The sequence below is a fragment of the Stenella coeruleoalba genome, assembly GCF_951394435.1.
Source record: "Stenella coeruleoalba genome assembly, chromosome: 4".
In the NCBI taxonomy this organism is placed as follows: Eukaryota; Metazoa; Chordata; class Mammalia; order Artiodactyla; family Delphinidae; genus Stenella; species Stenella coeruleoalba.
Genome location: NC_137149.1, coordinates 34,112,879 through 34,129,940, shown reverse-complemented (window position 1 = coordinate 34,129,940; position 17,062 = coordinate 34,112,879). Strand labels below are relative to the sequence as shown.

At 39.1% G+C, this 17,062-nt stretch overlaps 1 protein-coding gene across 2 annotated transcripts in view; it reads left to right on the top strand.

Annotated features, from left to right (window-relative positions):
• Positions 1 to 382: 382 nt before the first annotated feature.
• TET2 (tet methylcytosine dioxygenase 2) overlaps positions 383 to 17,062 on the top strand; it is a 130,171-nt gene continuing 113,491 nt past the window's right edge. For both annotated transcript variants that reach the window (XM_079920811.1, XM_079920810.1), the window contains exon 1: positions 383 to 691. The gene's annotated coding sequence lies outside the window, so the exon portion shown is untranslated. The remainder of the gene's footprint in view (positions 692 to 17,062) is intronic.

The following is a 17,062-nucleotide window of genomic DNA, read 5'->3' as shown; positions in this document are numbered from 1 at the left end:
GGTTAAGCTGGGGTCTCGCAGCCTCCTGCCAGGGACGCACGCCACCTCCCCCTTCGCGCCCGCCCCGCGCCTTCACTGGAGTGGAAACCCATCAGAGGGTCCCGGGGGCCGGACCTTCCCCCGCGTGCCCCCGCCCCGCGCTCCTCCGGGCCCACGGCTCCCCACGCTGGCTCCCCAGCCCCGGCCTCGACCGCGCGCCCCCTCGTTCGGCCCCAGGGGCCGCCGGCTTTTGTGCGGGGAGCCCCGGGGCGGGGAGCCGATTCCCGGGGAGCCGTGGCCGAGGGTCCCGGGGCGGCGGCGGAGACCGGGACGGAGGAGGTGGCGGCCGGGTGAAGGGGGAGGAGGCGGAGGAGGAGGAGGAGGAAGCGGGGCGGAGAAGGCGGAGGAGGAGGAGGAGAGCGGCGGCTGCGGCGAGAGCTCGGGCGGCCCCGCCGCCTCCTCGCGAGCGCCGCGCGCCCAGGCCCGGCTCGCATGCGAGTCACGTCCGCCCCCTCGCCGCGGCCGCCCCGAGACGCCGGCCCCGCCGAGTGATGAGAACAGACGTCAAACTGCCTTATGAATATTGATGCGGAGGCTAGGCTGCTTTCGTAGAGAAGCAGAAGGAAGCAAGATGGCTGCCCTTTAGGATTTGTTAGAAAGGAGACCCGACTGCCACTGCTGGATTGCTGCAAGGCTGAGGGACGAGAACGAGGTCAGAGCGCTTCTCTTGTGCCGCGAAACTCTCCCTTTCCTCTCCCCTGCGCTTTCTCTCGGGCTTGTGGGGACTGGGGAGCAAAGCCTGCAGTGTCACCCACAAATACCAAGAGGGAAGAGGGAAGCTTCACAAATTACTGGAGCCTCTTCAACATGGCTGACAAATATAGTTTTAATTCCCCCCCACCCCCCTTTAAACCTGTAGTTCTGTGTCCTCCTCTCTCTCCTGCTAGTGCTCGTGTCCTCCTCGCCCAGAAAACTTACCTTTGTGAGTCCGGCCGGCTGCTTTCCCGGCCTTTTATCCTCCGGAAAGTGATTTTTCTCTGCTTTCCTTTCTAAAATAGTTCAGCTGTGGGGGGCACGACCTTCCCCTTGAAGCTTCCCCACCCCCTCCCTTCGTGGAAGGCAGACGAGCCTCGGGTTTATCCTCGCCCGCCCTGGGGAGAACACAGACGGAGTGGTCTTCGACCCTTTTCTCCGCTGGGGCTCTGGGTCTGGGTGTGCGTTTGCGTCCGCCCCTTTCTGCCCCGTGTCCCCCTTTTCGGGGGCTGCGCTCAGCGAGTGTCAGGCGAGTGGAACAGGAGTCCACTCAGTGGGGTTTTGTTTTTTCCTGAAGTCCGCGCGTTTTGTTAGCGGTGCCGAGCGAGAGAGGAAAGAATAGTTTCTCTGGTTCCCTCAATAAGACCCGAACCCACTTTTCTCGAGGTACATCAGCTCTGCGATGGGCTGTACCTTCCAGCCTGGGGAATGTGTGTGAGAGAATTTGTGGGCAAATCTGTGTCCTGGCTTTGTGCTTCTCCCGAATCAGCTTCGTCGGGTTCCCCGGTAAGTGACAGGCAGACACAAAGGCAGGCGCAGGCCGGGGGAGGGGGCGGGCGGGCAGGAGGCGGGGGGGGGGGGGGAGTGTGGAGAGTTGGAAGACTGCAAGGTCAGGGGCGCCGAAAGAAATGAAACCCAATCCCAGTAAAGAAACAGAGACGTAGAGAGCAGATTTCTAACAGTCCCATCCAAATTTCTCTTTCCCTCTTGGCTGCTCTCTTTTCTTTGGTCTTTTATCTCTCTGCTTTTCTCTGTGTCTCTTTTCTCCTCATCCTCTTTCCTCTTCTACTTCTTCTTCCTCTTCCCCTTTCTTCCCCTTCTTCCTCTTCCTTTTCTCCTCTTTCTCCTCCTCCTCCTTTTTACGCACACGAATCTTGCTGAATCTCTTTCATTGGGGCTGCTCGTCTAGCGATATTAAGCTAAGTTTCTATGGAGACTTTTCTACCTATAAAGCGTGGGCTGGATAGACTGCTGAGAAGGTCGAATGTGAAATATAAGTGAAATTTACTGGCTGTTACCCTCATGACATACTTTTAATTGCATTGAGTGAGTTTTCTTCCTTCTTCTTGTAGTGTTTAGGAATTGAAAAAGGATCATTTTCCAGTTGTTGAAAATTTAGGGAAATATTTTTATATTTGTCTGTCTAGGGAGGAGGATATATCCAAAATTTAAAATCTCGAGTCACACATTGTGCTTTTCCCTCTCCAATCAGGGATAATAATGGCAAATACAAATCTAAAAGTGTTCATCAACAAATGATCCAACATAAGAGGAAGAATATATCTTAGGGACAGTTGGAATGTACATAGAAAAGATAATTGGGTTGGGTTGGGTTGGGTTTGATTTAAGACTGTGGGTATTGTTGCCTGGCTAATGAAAGTCATTATATTTGCATTTTAATGAAAAGTTGAAATACTGGAGGGGAGTTATATTCTTTTCCATGTTTGCGTGTGTGTTTTGTAATAGGTTTGAAGTAGAATATAAATTTCAACACAATAAATACTGATTTTTTAAATGTTATCAAGCAGAGAAGTGTTAGTGGAAGACTGGAAAGTCAAACAAGTTTAGAAGGCATGGACATGATTAAAAGATGGACAGAGTTGGAAAAGCACAGTAATGGACATTACTCCATAAATCGGATTTCCAAAACTATTTGTCCTCAATAGTTCACTTTGTAACTCCTTGTATTTTGATCTCTGGAAAAGCAGTTAAATTTACTTTAATCATTGATATCGGAGGCATGATTACAAGGGAGACATATTACTCATCTCTGTGGAATAGAAACAGCTCATTTGGTTAGTTCTTATTTGTCCTAAATAATAAAGAAAACACTTAGGAATTTAGCACAAATGCTTACTGTTTGTTGAGAAAACTGTGGTTAATTATTCCAGCAATTCAGAATTTAAAATAAATAATTTCTTTTGCTAACAGTGGTATATAACTACTTTTGGGGGACTTTTCAGATGTTGTATATACTGTCTTAAGGCTATTCAACTAATAATAGATACATCACATTGATAAATAAGGATATCTACATTGATTAATAATTTTCATTGTGACCATGAAAGCTTGTTCTTTCCCAGCATCCAATTTAGACTCTTTTCTGAAAATAGCTGCTAATTAATATTGTATGAGGGGCTTCAATGATTATAAGGAGGAGATGTGCATATTATTCACCAAATCAAGAAAATATTACTTTTTCCTTTAGTAGAATTTTTTTTTTTTTTTTGCGGTACACGGGCCTCTCACTGTTGCGGCCTCTCCCGTTGCGGAGCGCAGGCTCCGGACGCGCAGGCTCAGCGGCCATGGCTCACGGGCGCAGCCGCTCCGCAGCATGTGGGATCTTCCCGGACCAGGGCACGAACCTGTGTCCCCTGCATCGGCAGGCGGACTCTTAACCACCGCGCCACCAGGGAAGCCCTAGAAAAATTATTTTAATTAGCATGGGATACTTTACAATGAAAGACATAACCTCAGCTTTTCATTTACCATATTTGTGAGAGTCAATACTACCTGGATTCTCCAAAAATTTCATTCATTCATTTATGTATGTATGTATGTATGTATGTCTGCAATAGGTCTTGGTTGCTGCACGCGGGCTTTCTCTAGTTGCGGCAAGTGGGGGCTACTCTTCCTTGTGGTGCGCATGCTTCTCAGTGCAGTGGTTTCTCTTGTTGCAGAGCACAGGCTCTAGGCGCACAGGCTTCAGTAGTTGTGGCTCGCGGGCTCTAGAGCACAGGCTCAATAGTTGTGGCGCACGGGCTTAGTTGCTCCGCGGCATATGGGATCTTCCTGGACCAGGGCTCAAACCTGTGTCCACTGCATTGGCAGGTGAATTCTTAACCACTGTGCCACCAGGGAAGCCCTCCTTATTTTTTATAAATTTATTCATTTATTTCTTTATTTTTGGCTGCGTTGGGTCTTTGTTGCTGCACGCAGGCTCTTCTCTAGTTGTGGTGAGTGGGGGCTACTCTTCGTTGTGGTGCGCAGGCTTCTCATTGCGGTGGCTTCCCTTGTTGTGGAACATGGGCTCTAGGTGCGCGGGCTTCAGTAGCTGTGGCATGCAGGCTCAGTAGTTGTGGTTCATGGGCTGTAGAGCACAGGCTCAGTAGCTGTGGCACACGAGCTTAGTTGCTCCACGGCTTGTGGGATCTTCCCAAACCAGGGCTCGAACCCGTGTCCCCTGTGTTGGCAGACGGAATCTTAACCACCGCGCCACCAGGGAAGTCCCCTGCTTATTTTTTAAATTGAACTAATGGTTAATGAGAAATTAACTTGGAATGAGGGAAGTCTCTTGCCTTGTTTAAATTCACACATTTACCAAACTCTTCTTATGGCTCTAATTAGATCTGGTATTGTGTTGGTCCATGCCAGGAGCCAGAGGGATTAATAGGATTCTGATTCAGTGGTGCATGGACCTAGATATTGGCAGGTCAACATCACTTCCAGAACAAGTGAAATGCACCTGCCTGGGAGTTGTTATGACAGACTTCCAAAGTTCTGTTTGGGCACTAGACTTGTATTAGGTAACAAAGAGTGGAGTTAATGTTTTGGTTTCGCTTGTTGCAGTTAGAATTTCTCTATCAACTTCTCCAAGACTCCACCCATACACAGTGTTGTAAGCCAAATGGCACTACTGAAATGTATTGGGTTGGCCAAAAAGTTCGTTTGGGTTTTTGTAAGATGTTCCTGAAAAACCTGAATGAACTTTTTGGCCAGCCCAATCTTTCCTTGTTTATCTCATTAAGAAGTTCTTCTTACGATTCACAGACACACCTGGCAGAAACTTTATTTTTCATACTGCACCAAATCCAAGTTAGTAAATTCATGTGAATTCTTAAGAAATTAGTTTGCAATAAAATGTTCTCATAAGCTGTGGATGTTTGACATTTTAGAATGTTTAATACTTAGAAAATGTTAAATCTGCTTTTTTTAATGCCCTGATTGCCTCTACAAGTTTAATTGTTGTCTTTGTTGTTGATGTTATCATTGCTTAATAGACTTTAATAGTCTTAGCAATCTTCAATTACTAGAGGGAATCTTCTTTGTTTTGTAAGCAACCATGTAGACTGTTTTACTCTAATTGTTTCCTGTCATGGGGACAGGTTAAAACTTTGGACCAGCTAGCTGTCAGTTTTGGTTCATCAAAATAACATTTTCTCAACTGTTATGCCATCATTGCACAGTAGTTCTTAAGAGTAGTAATGGCACCAAATCCAGTAGCAGGAAAATATCTCTCAGGCCAATTTTACAGGTGGAGCCTTAACTGTGGGAGAGTCAGGTTGCCAAGTAGAGTTGGTGGTTATCTTGGAAACTGTGCTGAAGAACACAACCACAAATGTGATTTTGCCAAATATACAGTATTTACTTGGTCTAGATCTCCAATTTCTATTTTGACTCACTGCCAAAACTTTGTAAATACTGTGCCATTATTTAGGGAGGTTATATAGTTCATCTGTTGGTTTGGTGTGTAGTGGGAGAGAAGAGTTCCTGGAGGGAAGAATGCAAAGCAAGACACCTTGAATCATTGTGACTGCAAGCCAAAAAGGATTGTATGTATCTGCTTATTTCCAGCATTATTCTTATTCTAGGTTGTACATTGCAGAAAATACCTAAGATAGATATACAATCTTTTCTCAATAAAATGGATTTTGGTTGCCCATTCCAAAATAGTAAATTCTATCAACTTCGATTTATGCTTTCTCCACTTGTCATGAAATGCAGTTAAATGTGCCAGGCTTCAAGAAGTATAAATTGATGGTAGGTGGATTTTTAATATTTTGTGTAAAATTAAATTCAGTGATAATGTCAACCTACCTGCAGTTTTAAGAATTTTGAGATCGATATCTTATACTCACTAAGGGCTGTTCCTCAAACTGACTTGAAATCAAGCTCCACATAATCTGAGGATTACATAAAAAGATGAATGAATTGGAATGAAGCATTTTTGGAGGACAATTTAGGACATAAAATTAACTGGTTGCTTCACTAAAAATACTGTAAATTTTTTTTTTTAAGTTAGATTTATGTCTGTTGGAAGGGAGGCACTGATTTCTATGTCTTTTTATTCTGTAACAGAATCTAGTGGTATACTACTAAATCAAGATTTAATGAGTTGGGGGTCGGGGGTAGGGGGTGAAGGTGGTCAAAGGGTACCAATTTCCAGTTATAAAATGAATAAGTTCTGGGTTGTAACGCATAGTATGGTGACTGTAGTTAGCATTACTGTATTGTATGCCTGAAAGTTGCTAAGAGAGTATATCTTAAAAGTTTTCATCACACACATCATAACGATATGAAGTCATGGGTGTTGTAAGTAACCTTATTGTGGTAATCATTTCCCAATATATACCTATTACAAATCATTGCATTGTATACTTTAAATTTACATGATGTTATATGTCAGTTACTCTCAATAAAAGCTGAGGGGAAGAAAGGTTTAATAAATGATGTAGAAGTAGCAAAAAAATGTCATTTAATTAGAACATGTGTAATCTATTCTAAATGCATAAGAAAAATAATGTAAAAGGCGTTGGTGTTGCTGATGATGGTAGTAAAGATGGTGCTTTCTCCTTAAATGTAACTTCTACAGGTTATGGCAGTTGTCCTATAAAAGCCAGTCATTATAAGCATACAGTTGGTTGATGTTTAGTAAATTTATACTGGGATCGCATATTTTTATTTTTTAAAAAAATAAGTAATTAATTAATTTATTTATTTATTTTTGGCTGTGTTGGGTCTTCGTTGCTGTGTGCGGGCTTTCTGTAGTTGCGGCGAGCGGGGTCTGCTCTTCGTTGCAGTGCTCAGGCTTTCTCTTGTTGCCGTGGCTTCTCTTGTTGCGGAGCATGGGCTCTAGGCGCGCGGGCTTCAGTAGTGTGGCTCACAGGCTCTAGAGTGCAGGCTCAGTAGTTGTGGCGCATGGGCTTAGTTGCTTCACGGCATGTGGGATTCTCCCAGACCAGGGCTCCAACCCGTGTCCCCTGCATTGGCAGGCGGATTCTTAACCACTGCGCCACCAGGGAAGTCCAAGGGAATCACATATCTTTTTTTTTTTTTCCCGGTGCGCGGGCCTCTCACTGTTGTTGCCTCTCCCGTTGCGGAGCACAGGCTCCGGACGCGCAGGCTCAGCGGCCATGGCTCACGGGCCTAGCCGCTCCGCGGCATGTGGGATCTTCCCAGACCAGGGCACGAACCCATGTCCCCTGCATCAAAAGGCGGACTCTCAACCACTGTGCCACTAGGGAAGCCCAGGATCACATATCTTTAATTGAAATTTTTATTGAGCTAATTGTAGATTCATATGCAGTTGTATGAAATAATAATAATTGAACATGAACATTCTGCCCAATTTTCCCCAGTGGTAACATTTTGCAAGACTATAGTATAATATCACAGTCAGGAGACTGACATTGGTACAGTCTACCAATCTTACTCAGATTTCCCATTTGACTTGTATACTTTTGTATGTATATATTTAGTTCTGTACCATTTTATGACATGATCAGATAATTTTAAACCTTTTTTTCCCCCAAAACAAAAAAGTTTAACACAGTTCTGTCTCATCAATCATGTGATTGTACTACCATGTCTTATCAAAATGTGCATCAGAATATAGGTTTTTGTTTACACAAAAGGTGTTGTTTTTGCTTAAAATACTTTTGCATTAAAAATATTTTAAGTTGTTTTAATGTTTTATGACACTGCAAGTTATATCATTTAATTCTCATCACAACTCTAGAGGTAGGTGGTGGTGTTATCCCTATCTCTGGAGAAGAAACTAATACACAGTGAGATTAAATAACTTGCCCAAGTTCCTACAGCCAGTACGTGGCTTAGCTAGGCTATGAATTTAGCCAGTCAGTCTCTAGAGCCAGTCTTTTGACCATTATGCTCTACCGCCTCATTACCACTAATGATGAAAATGTAGCTATAATGTGGGCTATATAGGGAAAGTCATAAAAGGAGACTTAAAGTGCATGCACCTGTCTACACAAAAACTTGTACCTGAATATTCATAGCAGCATTATTAACAATATACACGTAAAATAGGGTTAAGAAAAGAAACTGGTCTGCAGCCTCTTTGTGATGCCAAGACAAAGTGGGAAAGAGTTAGGATCAGAATGTTGATGGCTCTCCATGTTTCGCCACATAGAGCCACAGTCTTTACAAACACCAACAAAATTTTACAGACTGTTAATGGTAAATAGCCACAGTCTTTACTAACACCAGCACAATTTTAAAGACTGTTAATGGTAAAATGAGTGCAGATTTTTAGATCTAGACCCTATGAAATTAGGACATAATTTTGAACACACACAGTGAATTACTTGGGGTTGATGTTATTTGAATTTCTAACTTTATGTAATTCTAGATACCAAACATTCTTCTTGTTAAGCAATACTCCTTTCCCTTTTATTCTGATTAGAATGCTGCCAGTTGGATCCCATAGCTTGGTGCCATGACTGATAACAGTGTGGGGGAAAGCCAATGATCTTGAAGCATTTAGCTTTAATAATGTACACATGTTATTGTACTCAGTGGGGACATGTCTTGGCTTTATGTAATTGCTGTAATCATTACTTTTTCAAGGAATAGCTGTAGAAATGACCCAGATATACCTTTTAAGAGTACGATTATAGCGTTTACTTGTATGTTTGTTGTGTATTTGTGACAGGCCCAAGTTAGACACTCATGTTAGAACCTTTGACCCATCAGGAAGTTGATGTAGTGATTATTATGGAAAGCAATAAGGTAGAATATAGGTGTGGTCTTCCTTATAGGAGAAATGAGTAGTTTATTTGCTTTTGCCATCTCTTGTTTCTTGCAACACTTTTTGAACCAACTCAGCTGATAGTACATTTTCATACTAGTATCTCTATAATATTCAGAAAGCTGCTCACTGAATTTGAGTGTAGTACTCCATCTTTGCTTTATTTAATGTGGTTCCAAAAATTGTAAACCTTTTCAAATTAGGGATATTTTGATTTTTTAAAAAATATTTTTAGCTTACCTTTTAATAAATAATTATTATTGAAAGATACACTGTATTCAAAACAGTGGGCTGTGGATTTTTGCTGATGGACTTCTCTCTTCAGAGAGAGCAGACTTGCCCATGTCAGGCATAGACAGTAGGTCTCCCATGAACATATGCCATACATAGTATTGATGTTTTTCATTTGCTACTTTTGCTATTTTGAGATTTGTCACAATTTTGTGGATGTCACAAAGTAATGATAATTTTAATTACTATTGTCATGCTTTATTAGCCGTTACTAAAACCTGCCTTACCAAGTCATGTCTTTTTCTTGATAGAGTATTAAATCTGGTTTCTATGTTCAGATTATACTTTAATGGAAACTATTCACCCAACTCTCAAGGTGGGTTTTTATTATATATTTCTCCTCAAATTGATTTTTTTTTTTTTTTTTGTCTTGCAGTGTAAAAGGAAAAAAGGCTTAAATAATGATAGTGAAGCCCAGAGGATATAGCATGGTCTATCTCTGAGTTATTTCTCCTGTTTTTCTTTCCTGCCTGCATTGAGAAACAAGGACACCCATTAAAAAATACCTTAATTATTAGTTGTGCTGATTCTAAAGTAAAGCACCAGAATCTAAAAATAATACAATGATACTATACCCAGATTCCATCTGTAACCTACTGTCTTGTTCCTGTTCATTTATTTTTTAATCTGTTTGTTCTTTCGGTACTTTTTCCATTTTTGTTTGAAGTTACAGAATTTTCACATTTGCCATTGGCTATAAAGTTCTGTCAGCTCTTTTATAGCCTTTCATGATTTTTGCATTAAAAGGATTACTTTTGGACACCCACTAATTAGTTTGGGTGATTATTAGCTTTTTGTTTGTCTTACTGCATACGTCGTAACAGAACAAGAAATCATTTGTGCAAATGAAGTGTCTGATAGTTCATAAAATTGGAGTGAGCATCTCAAAAAGTGAATCAGTTATTAAAACATTAATTCACTTTATATTCATATTTTCATGTATCAAACATAATTGATAAGAGGAAAAATGACCATAAATGGATACTTTTCAAACATGAAGGAAGAACATACAGTGATGTATGTCAATTATTTCTCAATAAAACTGGAAAAATATTTTAAAAATGAGGGAAGAACAAATCTTCCAATCTAAAAATACTCAACACATACATTATTTGTTTTTGTAAAAAGAGAAGCAGATACATTTCAGCAAGAAAGCACATATTTTAAACTTTTCATTCTAGATTTCATCTATCCTTATTCCAATCCAATCACCTAAATGGTTTTTAATTTTGGAATTGTCTACCACATAATAGCTTGGAGAAAAACATTGGCAGAAAATGAAGCTAGTAGACATTTTGCTAATAACTTACCTTTTTAAATGACTATGAATTATGTGTGTCTACTGGAAATCAAAATTAGAAAGGACATTTGGTTAACTTTGGGAACTAAATTTTCAATAGTTTGAAACTTAACCTGTTTACTCTTAAATGTGATACTTTTCAAGTAGGACATTTTATAGACAGCAGCTCATATTTAATATGTAATTTAAAAACATTTTGTATCAAGTATATAAAAGATATAGAACATGGCATTTTAAAATGACTAAAAAATGCTTGAGATTTTTTTTTGAAGGCAGTGTATTTTTTAAAACAGTTTAATTTACTACTGACAGTTTGCATCAGTTTTTTTACATTGTTATAACTTGTGCTTTAAGTAATCCTGAAGATTATGGGCAACTCTTCATATTTAGGGATAAAAACTTAGTTGTTGACATTGTCAGTTTTCTCTAATATTGGTAAGAATTTAGCCTCCTTAAGGAATGGAGTTTGTTTTCTGTTCACAGACCCATGATAAAAGGTACTAAATTGTGTTTCTGTTCACCCAAACAAAGCTATTGGATACTTTCCTCTGCAAGGGTCATATTGTAATTTTATTTGGATGGAGATTTGCTACTTTGCAAACTATTTGCCTGCTTAGTGTCCTTCTAGTGGTTGTAATACTATCTCTCATAATAAGAAAAACAAGAAGTCTGATGAGAGGAGGTAGAAAGTGCATTCAGAATGCATTGTTGAGATTACAAAACTTACCCTAAATTTAATTAGACAGGCAGTTAATTTTGATCATGTCCTCATGTCAGGAGTTACATAAGAAGAAAAGTGATGGAGATTGGTCATTTCCTCCAGTTCTTCTTCCCACTTTTTTTTTTTTTTTTTTTTTTTTTTTTTTTGGTGGGAGATGGAGGGAGAGAAAAAAATCTCCCCTGGAAATAATTCCTTGACACCCACATGCTCTTTTTTTAGGGCAAAAGAAATAGGAGGTTTCTCTTCGGAACTTGTTGACACTTCACACAGTCACGTCAACATTTGACACGTGGGTTCCATGCGCATGGCAGCGCTATTTACAAACACCATCCAGGGATTCCAGAGCCTCTTATGTAACAGCTGAGAGTACAGGCTTTGTGTGTCCCTGGGCGCAGAGGAATCAAACAGTTTAATTCATAGTCAGAGAGCCCTTGTCTGGCTCTGATGGGGTCATGAATCAAGGATCAAGGTGTCTAGGTCAGGATTCACCCAATATGCAGTTTTCCTACCAAAGCCTCAAAGGCTGTGCCTTAATATAGAATTACTCTTTTTTTTTTTCCTCCTGCAACAAACAGAACCAGTTATGAAAAACTTTTTTTGTGATTTTTGCAAAATGTGGGCAAATTGTGCCTTGGTTTTGGTTGTAATTTACAGTGCCACTTGTGACTGAAGTGCACATGCCTGCCACCCAGTCTCACAAATGCTTTTTTTTTTTTAAGTTTATTTTCTCATGCGTAAGCACCTTCAGATGCAAGAGAATTCATAAACTGACTTGCCCAACTAGACACTCTGACCACGGAACACTCAAGAAAACGATTGTTTGATCATCCTCCATATCCAGTCCCGCATTACCCATCCCCATCCCTTCTCAGCTCCCTTTTCAACGCCTCATCACCACACCTCCCTCAGCCTTTCTCCATTTTAAATTACATATCAAGACATGGTGTTTAAAAAACAAATTAGATTTCTATACTTAGGGAATTGTTCTTCCTTTTCCATATTGATTTTAAGAATTTTTCATATATATTTATCAATTTTTTAAAAAGTCTCTAGTTAATAAATTAAAGCACCAAGAATTTATGTCTACTCCTGTGTATCTGGTATATGTTTCCTGATGTTTTTTTTCATTGTAAATTGCAAATTGACTGATGGGAATATTTAAAATATGAGTAAATTTTGAGTTCTTTTTGTATTGCATCTTAGGATCATTTTAGATGGATGTCATCATTGAGTATCCAAAAATAGAAACCTTCTATCCTAACGGAGAATTGAAATTAAATCAAAAAATGAACTTGTAGTTACTTTAAAAGTTCGGCTCTTTGAACTCTTCTTTCATAGAATATATTTTTTTCTAATTACACTATCTTTCTAAAAAGAGGAAAGATCAGAATCTTTGAAATGTGGTACTGTAAAAGGAAGGAATTTGCTTAACTTTTAAAAATAAAGGATTTTTTTTTTTCTCCAAGAGATAAACGAAGTACCAAGTAATGTTTGGTATAAGAGAAGTTTAGATCTGGAATAATTTAGAGGTTATCTCTTCAAATCTATTATTTACATATGAGATTTAGAAATTTAAGTTTCAGATGTTTAACATCTGTATCTGCTCATTTTTAGAAGAAATTATCAAAAGAGTGACTCATTTAACCAACACAATGAAATCTGAGGATAGACATTTTTCATCTTTCCTTACTGAGTACAGGTTCCTTCTGGATTTGAAAAGATATAACCTATAACCACTAAATACATTATAAGTTATTGTACTTTTCTAATACGTTGAATTAAGATGCGGTGAATTTAGATTATAGGCATTAAAGATTGTTTTATTTGCATGCTTTTCATTGTTTTGGCCTGAAGATGGTGTATTTATCTTAATTACCCTTGGCCCAAACAGTGAAAGTTTGTGTGAAATTACTTATGAATATACTTTCTTACTAAGAGCAGTACCATGTCTGAACGCTCTTGAGCTTTCACAAGAGTGATCTTACCCTGTATTAGAACATTAATATTTTCCCCTCTTCTTATGCCTTTATTGGACAGTAAATTATATATGGTTATAAGCTGAAAGTGCTCAGAATTTGATAAAGACTGTAAATTAATGCATTTTTGCTAGGAAAGGGATTAAGTATAACTTTATTTGACTGTATTTTTGTTTCACCTGAAATGGCAAGCATTCAATAAACATTGATTTGTTCAAAAGATGGGCTTCCTTCATAAAGATGAGACTGACTGATAATTGTCTCTGTATTGTAAAATACCAAAACGGTAGATTGAATGTGAAAGATATGTATCAAGATGCAATGTGGGGGTTTTAGGTTGTTTTCTCTTTCCAGCTGCTATTGAGAGCATGTGTGTGTGCCCTCACTCAAAAAGTTTTGGACTTTTGATATATGAGTTAAGTCCTCATTGCTGGAAATGGTTAATTAAACAAACCATAATAAAACTCTCTGTCTATGAATATAAAATTTAAAAATACTGATGCCATGCATTTTTCCAAATATCATGAAGGTGCACAAAATCCCCAGGGTCTTTTATGTAAACTGTTTTTATATGGTCCCTTTAGAAGACTGCTGAGTCGCATAGGGCTCACACATAAAAACAAACAGCTGGCTTGGTGATGTTAAGATTGGCGCCAGGGTGTTCCCTCTTGCGTAGGAGCCCTAGGTCATCCTGACGCCTTCCCATGTGGTCAAGCACACATGGCTTTAATGTTTACACACACAGTTCCAGAATTCTGAACGCCAGTGATGTAACAGTGGGGGAAGGGGTGGTCTGTATCTTACAAACTGTTTGATGACCTAGGTCATGAATACTGATAGAGAATAAGAAAGCCCTGATTGTAGTAAAACTTGCCTGGAGGGGAAATAGAGTAGGTGCTTAAAGCAGGCTTTGCCTCCAGCCCCCAAATTGTTTATTTTAAACTATCATTACCACCCAAAGGGAGTTTTCTACTTTGAACTTAAAATAGTAGCTTTTAACTCGGACAAATGAGTAAGTGCTTTAGTAACTAAGGACTGGAGGTGACAAAGCTCTTAAGAGTGTCACTCTCTTTGGTAACCAAGCTGATTCAGACTCTTTTGGAAGCTTTTATGGCAACTCAACCAGCTCTAATACTATTACTACATACCTGCATGGGAACAGACAATTGGAGCTAGAGCTGCCATTTTCTCTGGTTTTAAAATTGTTTCTCACCCATTATTTCTGTTTTATTTGTGAAAATATGCCAATCCTACCACATATAAAAATGCTTTTCAAAATCACTGAATATGTTTATATAGAATGACTTTGTTTAAGAGCTTTATATCTACAACAATACAGGGGAAAACCCCCTTCTTATCTGGCAGAATCATGATAAAGGGGGCGAAATGTGAGCGGTAATTTTGGAAAGTATGTAATAATGGTAAGGTGGTGGTATCCATACAACTAAATACCAAGCTAGCGTATTTAAACATGGAAAAGTGCCTAAAAGGGTGAGGGGAAAACATGTTATAAATAAGGAGAATATAGAGTTTTCAGTGAATAAGTGCTCTATTACAAACTATGAACATTTATAAGATTTGTTTCAAACTCTTTCCTACTTGTAACAAATTATCCAGGACTTTTTTTTTTTTTTTTTTTTTTTAATCCAGGACTTTTTAAAATCCATCTCTCTTTGAACTTTTAACAGATTTTTCTGGACTGTGGGTTAGAGATTCTGTGTGCATGTATGTGTGTTTTTGAATATGTTATTATATTTTAGATCTAGCTATGTAAGCTAGAGACATCTCCAGCTACTTGTAAGATATTGCCACCTGGATTTCCACCACCTTTGCTTCCACATTTCAATAAAGCATTTGTCAGATTTGCAAAAATGTAGTTCATTTTCAAACAGAATCATAGACTCTTATTGGCAAAAAACAAAAACTTTAGAGACTCTCTGTTGCATTAACAAATAAGAAAAAAATGGAGGCATGGGAAGGTAAAGTCAGTTGCCTCAAATTGAGTAACAGGATATTTATCATTCTAATAATAGCCAGTATTGACTAATTATTCACATTGTGTCTAGCACCATACTAGGCATTTCTAGAGATTATCTTATTCAATTCTCACATCACCTCTAATTTTTTAAATATTTATTTATTTTGGCTGCGGCGGGTCCCAGTTGCGGCACGCGAGATCTTCAGTTGCGGAACGCAGACTTCTTGGTTGTGGCATTTGAACTCTTAGTTGCGGCATGCATGCGGGATCTAGTTCCCCGACCAGGGATTGAACCCAGGCTCCCTGCATTGGGAGCTCAGAATCTGACCCACTGGACCACCAGGGAAATCGCCCCATCACCTCTATGTTTGTTGGCGCTGTTATTATCCCCATTTTACTAAGGAAGAAACCAGGACATAGGATTAAATAATTTCCCTATACATTTTGAATTCGTTTTTTAAATGTGTCCTTAGCTACACTGTTCTTTTTTTTAATATTTATTTATTTTTGGCTGATTCTGGTCTTAGTTGTGGCATGTGGGATCTTTCGTTGCAGCGTGGGCTCTCTGGTTGTGGCTTGTGGGCTCTCTAGTTGTGGTGCTTGGGTTTAGTAGTTGTGGTGCAGGCATAGTTGCCCTGCAGCATGTGGGATCTTAGTTCCCTCCAGGATCGAACTGGCATCCCCTGCATTGGAAGGCAGATTGTTAACCACTTGACCACCAGGGAAGTCCCTATACATTTTGAATTATCTTTAACATCTCCCCATTTGCAAATTTATCACTAAACCCTATAGAATAGTTTACTATGGCCATTTGTCTTGCCCCTTTCCATTTCTGTTTCCCTCACCCTATTTTATTTTTTTTCACTCTGTTCCCTTGTGGCTAATTTCTTCCTCCTTGGTGTTCTTGCCTGTATGAGCTTTCTCTCCCACCCTCTTCCAGCTTTTTCTGCTTTTCCCATATTGTTTTCCCTGGAATCTACATTGCCTCATTATTTCTAATGAATCAATCAACTCTAAACAGCTGGATGCCATCAAACAATCTGGTTTTTGGAGTTAGGAAGATCTAGTTTTGAATCCTGACTTGCCTTCTTATAAACTGTGTATGTTCTTGCTCAAAACAGCAGCTTTAGCCTCTCTGAATCAGCTTCCCAATCTGTAAAATGGGAAAAGCAAAAATTCTTATCTCACAATATATATCACAATGATTTTTCAAATTTCTTAATTATACCACTTAGTGAATGAAATATACATTCTTCTTAAAGTCATTCTTCTCTATGCTGTCTGACTATTCTATTCTGATTTAGTTTCTGTTCATTGTTCTCCTGGTTAGGTCCTCTATTGCCTTAGTCCCATGTCTTTCTTGGTATTTGATTCTTTTTTTTTTTTTTTTTCTTTTCACTGATGTACATCCCCCAATTTTTTTCCCCAGAAATGGTGTGTAGGAGGAAAACTGAGTCCTTGCATGTCCAAAATGCCTTGAATTGTTCCTCAGAGTTAATTGATAAAATAAAGATAGGATTCCAGGTTCAAAGTAATTTTTCCTCAGAACTTGGGAGACATTGGTGCATTGCTGTCTTTCATCCATTGTTGGTTATAAGATATCTGAAATAAATGTGATTCTTCTTTCTTAGATAACTTTTTAAAAAATTTAAGTGCTTATTTTGATCTTTATCTTTTCAGCTCTGAAATCCCACCAGAAAAGTAAAGGGTCACAGGAATATCTAAATCCTAATATATCTAGGAATTACTCTTTTAAAATTTATCCTTCTCAGCACTAAATGATCCTGTACAATCTGGGAAAAAACTCCCTTTGTTTAGCTTTAGGAACTTTTCTTCTATTATACCTCTGATTATTTCTTCCCCTCTCTTTCTTTCTTCTCTATCTTTATGGAACTCACACAAATTGTACATTGGACCTCCTCAATTTATTTTTCTTGTTTATTGTATTTCTTTTCATATTTTCTACCTGTTTTCTCTGTATATTTTATTTTCCCAACTCTTTTGATTTTTTTAA